The 6,667-nt window shown below is 43.8% G+C and overlaps 1 long non-coding RNA gene across 1 annotated transcript; it reads right to left on the reverse strand.

Annotated features, from left to right (window-relative positions):
• Positions 1–1,507: 1,507 nt before the first annotated feature.
• Positions 1,508–5,997, reverse strand: LOC125756272 (uncharacterized). Its single transcript, XR_007417776.1, has 2 exons — positions 5,659–5,997; positions 1,508–4,729 (listed from the first exon to the last, which is right to left on the reverse strand). It is a non-coding gene; the product is annotated as an uncharacterized LOC125756272 (long non-coding RNA).
• Positions 5,998–6,667: the final 670 nt, after the last annotated feature.

Below are 6,667 nucleotides of genomic sequence, written 5' to 3' on the forward strand. Positions count from 1 at the left end.
AGTGCACGCCAAAATTCGATGAATGCGCAGTGTTGTACCGTCATAGAAATGAAGAAACGCGCCTGATGATTGAAGCATGGCATATCGAGAATAGTGGTAGCGCATGCGTGAGCCAACCGTCGATTAACTTACATAAAGATGAAATCAAATGCCTTAACAGTTATCTTCCACGTAGACCACCACGCGTGCCCGATTGATAGGTTCGCCTGCTGCATGGGCATGCGCAGATAAGTTTTCGTGCCTTCTTTCTTTTCAGCCATTGTGCTTCTCTTCAGTTGTTAGTCGGCGTTTGTGGTGTCCTGACTTCTTTCTTGTGTCCGTGTTTGCACGCCCTGTCTTTTTAGAATGAATACTTACCAACTAGCTCAGCTCTCTGTTATTCTAAGGATTGGCTGGCTGGGTTGGGTTCTGCTGGAGATGGCTCAGCCCGTTATAGGGTATATGTAGCTTGAAGTACGTGACGTCACAGACACGTTCTCTGCGCTGGGACCCCAACATGGCGGCCACCGTGACTTTTATTTTATCTCATTGGAGTGTGTCACTGCAGAAGAGGACACACAGTCGTTTGGTCCCCGCATTCTTTTGTGCTCTCCCCGCTTTCTTTTGTTCGCCAGCCGCACCAAGGGGGAACACAAAGGTTGTGCCCAATAAAAGTTTGCATCTCTCTTTGTCTCGTGACGTATAGAGATCGTGCTAGCGCTATTATAAGCATCGTTTCTCTTCGGACTCACTGTGGGACAGATCCCTGTCTTTCACTCAGAGAGAAAGAAAACAACCGAATTTGACTGTAATACCCAGGTTTTATGGTCAGCTATGTATATGTACATATATATATATATATATATATATGTGTGTGTGTGTGTGTGCGTGTGTGTGTACATAGAGAGAGAGAGAGAGAGAGAGCATCCTTTTCTGGTGTTTGCTCCACATCACCTTCCAGCTGGCCATAGAATTCTTCCCTTTCTTTCTTGTCATCTCGACTTGGTGTGTATACTGAAATTGGTGTGTAGTTTATTGGGCAACTTTTTATGCTGACTAAAATGACACGATTGCTGAGTGGGTTATAGCCTTCTATTGAATTAATTATTACGCCGATTACTATAAATGCTATGCTTTTCATTGGTTCACTGCCAGACTAAGAAATTACGAAGTCATTCCAATATACGTGGCCAATGCTTGATAATTTCAGCTCGGTAACCCCTACAATAGAAATATTCATTCTTGTTATCTCCCCCTTTATTATTTCTAACTACGCTTGTCACATACTTCTAACATTCCAAGCATCTAGCCTAAAGCTCTTCCATCAATTAACATTCTTTTCTTGACAAGCATGGCACATCATCTACTTCGTTCTCATAATGCCGACAGCTACAGTTGACAAGGCTGCACATGCATAATCTGCTGCTACTTCAGTAGCTCAAACTGGACATCATTAAGTGATTCCAGCATTATGATGCATCTTCCTTGATATTACTTTGTGGAACTTGGAAATAAAACAGACCACTGCTTCATTGTCAATCAATGTTTATTGATCGTTGTAAAAAAAGTTTTAAAATGCTGTTGCATCCATAACATGACTAGACATTTTTTCCCGCTGAGCCACAGCAGCCGTAAAAGGATTGTTCACGTCAAAAAAAAAAAAAAAGTGGGACAGTTGGCAGCCCACCAACATTGCACAGGTGATCACACACATACGTACACTGTATGAATGTTCAGACTTCAAAAAAAAAACACACACATTGCTTGGGGTTGTTGTGGTCCGAAACATAAATACGCCCACTAAAACACGGTAAAGGTGGCAGCTAAAACCGTCAAAGAGATACTCTACCTAAAAACACGTCCTTGAACTCAACTTATCCCTTTCCGTACTATGGCTGGGGAACAACGAGACATTAAAACAGCCATGTTTTAAAATAATGGTCGCATAACACACAAAACACACGTGCTTCCAACTTCTGGAAGACAAATGCACAGTTACTCAAACGTGCAAAGCAGTATCCTGGTACAATATGGACCAATGTTTAAGTGGAACACCCAGTTGATAACAATATAACAATAAATGGAACATTTCCGCTTCAGTTAAAGAAAAGGTTGATGGAACACATTAGCAAAACAGCCTTCATGCCTCCATGCTATGATCTCTCTACTTCAGTGCTACAAATGCAGTCTAATAATGTTGACATGTTCTATACAATTCAAACAAATTAAGCTCTGTTTATGTGAAATTCACATAAACTCAGTTAAAATTATATGGAAAGCACAGCAGAGTATACGTTACCAGAGTGCATATGCAACTCTTTTTTTGTGGGAAGATAATGGCATAGACTTAGTGTTCCCCCTATGAGTGGGCCATACTGGATAGCAGCAAACAATGCCCTCCCTGAGCTGAGAAAAATTTAAACATTGAAACAGTTCCTCGCACAGCTAACCACAGAACACAACGGGTAGTTCCTCTAGCGTACAGTCGAAGCCAATGTTACGTCGATTGGCAGCAAGTAAAAGCTTGAAGCGTAAATAAAAACGCTCAACTACGCCTCTTTGAAACCTCGCATACCGCAGAGCAAGTGGCACTACGTGGGATGTCGTCACATATTTTTTTAAAAGCATCACAGTACATGGTAAAATCAGCGAGAACAATGTGAATACAATGGGCATCTGTCGTTTGCAGATGCCTTAAATAAATAACACGGCAGCATAATAAATACAACAAAGCTAACTTGCACTGTGACGAGATGGGCCCCACATAGGGTATCAAGGAGACGTCAAAATTGCTTCCAGTCAAAATGGTTGTCAGAGACGCAGCGGGCGACTTTTGGGGAATGAAAAACAACCCAACAAACCTCCTTACATAAAGTAATATGGGACACCCGCTTTCAATAATCCCATTTGTTCAAGAACCACAGAGGAAAACGTGGCCAACAACCTGTACAGCCTACAACCGCGCTCCTTGAAGCAGCATCAGTGTCAGAATGGAAAGTTTGTCAAACTGAAATTAATCGAAACCGACTGCTTCTTGGGATTTGAACAAATGAGAGTCGTTTCAAACCACACAGAAGTTGATGACAACCGCTTTGACTGAAGGATTGCATACGTAGGCGCATGGCATGCGCAAGGTCTTACATGCGCAAACTTGTGACAAAATGTGCCCAAAGGTAATGAGGAACATGGAGACGTTTTCGGCGCCTAGCGACAACTTTCAAAGTGGACGCACACGACTGCCAACAAACAACGATCACTGATGACAATATGCTTAAAGGTAGTGGAAAGTGTCGATGCTGATTTGTGTAAAGCGTGCGCGAAAGTGAGCACTAAAGTGGTGGCCCCGCAGTGGCAAGTTGTGTTGCCCACGACAACGCACCCGGCTTACCTCTTGACTCAAGTCGTGACTGTGGTAGTTGGTATAAAGTCGAGTGTTAAGTCTACGTTTCTTTTTTGCTTCGTGACCAAGAGGTTAGTAGATGACACAGACATCCATCCAGAAGGAACATTGACACAGTCGCTCGCACAGATGTTCCACTGTAGCAACAACACTAGGTGGCCGAACAATGACGTACTATTGTGAATGCATATGATGCCCACTTGATGCTAATGCATTCAGATTCGTTAAATGGGTTAATGTAATGTTTGCGCATTACACGCGTGAACTGTGTGGCGATGCAAGGAGAAGTTAAGTCGACTTTAAGATGAAACTTTGCATTTTGTGTAACGAGTGCTCAGCTTTAATGAGAGAAATTAAGCCTTAATTCGGTTAGAGCACAGTGAGAGGTGTATGATGGTAGTAAAAATGAGGCCCAAATTGGGGAAAGCGTGGAAAAGCTAGAGAGAAATTTTAAAATATACATCGCTTGAAAATATCAACTAGAATTTGCGGATATGACCTTGTGTGATCTTAAGTAAGCTTTTAAGTGGAAGAAATGATCTTGGTTTCATAAATGATGAAAAATTAAGAAATGTACAAGTAAAACCTGTAATAGGGAGAGGAAGATAAAGATAGGTTACTAAAACTTCCATCGCCGAAGTAAAACCGAAGTATTGGCTTCTACGGCAGCACACCACTGCGGCGCAATCAACTATCCAGAGACGTCTTTCCGCAATGTGCAACTGTGTCAGTGCTCCGCCCACGTTCTGAACGTTCTTTGACATACTGAGGTGTACCCTATCGAGCTCCTTCTAGTTGTGTGCACCTTCCTTATAAAGCATCTTGTGATGGCCCCTCTCCTCTCAGCAACACTCACACATGCAGGCAACATTACTGAAATGAAAGCAATCAAGACTGCTTAACATTGATTGATGTTTTCAAGCAATGGCAATTATTGTTGCAGCCCAAACAAATGAATGAAGCACCCTGAGAATGTAAATATTGTTGGGGTGCTAGTGGACGAAAAAGGGGAGCTTCACGCGCTGCGCTAAAAGACACAGCGAATGCATACTGCTGAAGTCGGCAAGGACTGCAGTGTTATTGGTGAATGGTGTGAGCAAATGGACCTTCTGGTGTAATGCTTTACGACGATGGAGTGATTCAAAACGTGGCTTAGTTGTGGGAAGGACTCTTCTGTGCACTGAATGTTTCTTTTCCTTCTTTTGTTCCTTTGTTCGATGGCCGTGGTGACGGCTGGCACAGACACACACACACACACGTGGTGGATGGCAATCAGACAGCGGTGACCGTGAAGGAAGGGTCAGACTGCTGCTGAGATGATTCCTCGTCGTCGTTTTTGGCCTCGAAGATCTGAAAGAGACGAGAAAGGCCGGAAATTGTCAAAACGGCATGCCGGGCTGATTTGGTAGGTTTAACGTCTGCACTGTGGTAGAAGTATGGGTTAGGAGAGGCCCCAGCCAACCCGGCTGCATTGATGGAGAGCATGTGGGAATGGTGATGTGCGTGTGTATCACAAAGGAGGGCTGGCAACCACGAAGATCTTGCTGCTCATGACTTACATGTGCGAGAAAACATTTTGGCCCTGGGCTTTTCTTGCAGCACATTCTATTAATGAAACAAACTCTGTTTGCATTAGCAGTGTGGTGCGTGTGCTCCGCAAATCGAGTTTTGTGCCTCGGGTGACCACTTGTGCACGACTCGTGGGACCGTCCCACATTCGTGGGCTATTGTACCGCGACCCGCAAGAGATACAAAACACTTTATTGTTTGGCAGCGCCTTGAATTCAAACGCATGTGGCCACCCTGTTTTAGGATGTGTTAGCTGCAAGCACTCCAAGCTTGTACGACTTCAAGAAACTAAGGCAAGCGGTGCTCAGTACTTCCCAGGCTCTTGATCATTAATGCATCGAAACGAAACCTCAGCTGTTTTGTGAGTGACTTGTTTTTTGAGCTGCCAAATTTTGATATCGATATTAGTAATTGTTTCATGTTGCAGCATATTACGGTGATCCATAAAATAGTTTTGTTTACACAGATGTGCATTGTCAGTCCTAACCCCTGGTCAGTGTGTCCTCTGTTTCGCTAGTAGGAAAGTGGTCACCCTATTTGTGCCTCTTGACGTGGCACCAATGCTGCTGCTTCAGTATGTTGCTAGCCTAAACCGAGTTTCTCTTTACCATTTCTTTAGAGGCACTGGCATTTGCCCTAGTTAGTTCAGCTTGCCTCGTCTGTAGTTGTGACAAACTACTATACAGTCATAAAGGGGGGGGGGGTCTCACCTGTGACCGCGAACCATGGGGGCTCTCCTCTAACCGTGGCAGATCTAAACCCGCATTCCCCTGTGCCAGCAGCCCCTCAGATTCATCACGACCCATCACGGTCGCCAGAACAGTTGGACCCGCTAGGCCTGCAAACACCATTGGGGTACGAGATGGTTAGCTTCTACAAAAAGACACATCAGAATTGTTCAGCCTCAAAACTTTGAATATTCTGCATTATCTCAAAGCTGCTGTCACTTGTAAAGTACATATTATTTGTGCGTCATTTTCTTGCGTTAAATGAAGGTCAAGAGATTCCAAACTGTAGAGAGAATAGGTACTAAAGCACCCCAAGTCATGCAATATACAGCAGACTCTCAGTAAACGAAAATCTTTTAAACGAAATTTCTGCTTAAATGGAACAACTGCTTCTAATATGACTGGTTTCGTACCCGAATGCTGCAACACAGTTCATCTCTCTGTAAATGGAACTCCTGTAAAATGTAACATATTTTCTATGTCACTTCATGTTCCGTTTAACGATAGTCAACTGTAGTTGATTACATCCTAAAAAAAATGTCACCTCCATCCACAGCGATCGCTGCACCTCCCACAGGGAATTCGCATAAATGCTCCATCCAATAGCGCTTAATCACTTTCGTGACCTCGAGCACTTCCCGAGTGTTTCACGTAACTGACATTCCCACACAGACACGTTTGCGTTGCTGGTTTCAGGTCGGAAACTTGAACGCCCTGGTAAATTTCGTCAGGAATTCTGCAGACATCGCTTCTCAGCCAAACGTAATGTTTTAAGTAGTAACGGCAAACCTTTAATTCTTCATATGCGTGGTATTTACATTAGGCGAGAAAAAGTCGTTACGGTTCGAGCGGAAACCAGCTAGCGCGACTGTCTTTCACGGGTGAAGGGCAAGCGCACCGTGGTTCTCTGGGCAGAGCTTACATTTTTTCTGAGGTTGTAACCGAGTGTAGTACATTAGTACTTGCTTCCATGAACCAGTTTTGCTTTTTG

The sequence above is a fragment of the Rhipicephalus sanguineus genome, chromosome 10 (assembly GCF_013339695.2).
Source record: "Rhipicephalus sanguineus isolate Rsan-2018 chromosome 10, BIME_Rsan_1.4, whole genome shotgun sequence".
NCBI classification, from domain to species: domain Eukaryota; kingdom Metazoa; phylum Arthropoda; class Arachnida; order Ixodida; family Ixodidae; genus Rhipicephalus; species Rhipicephalus sanguineus.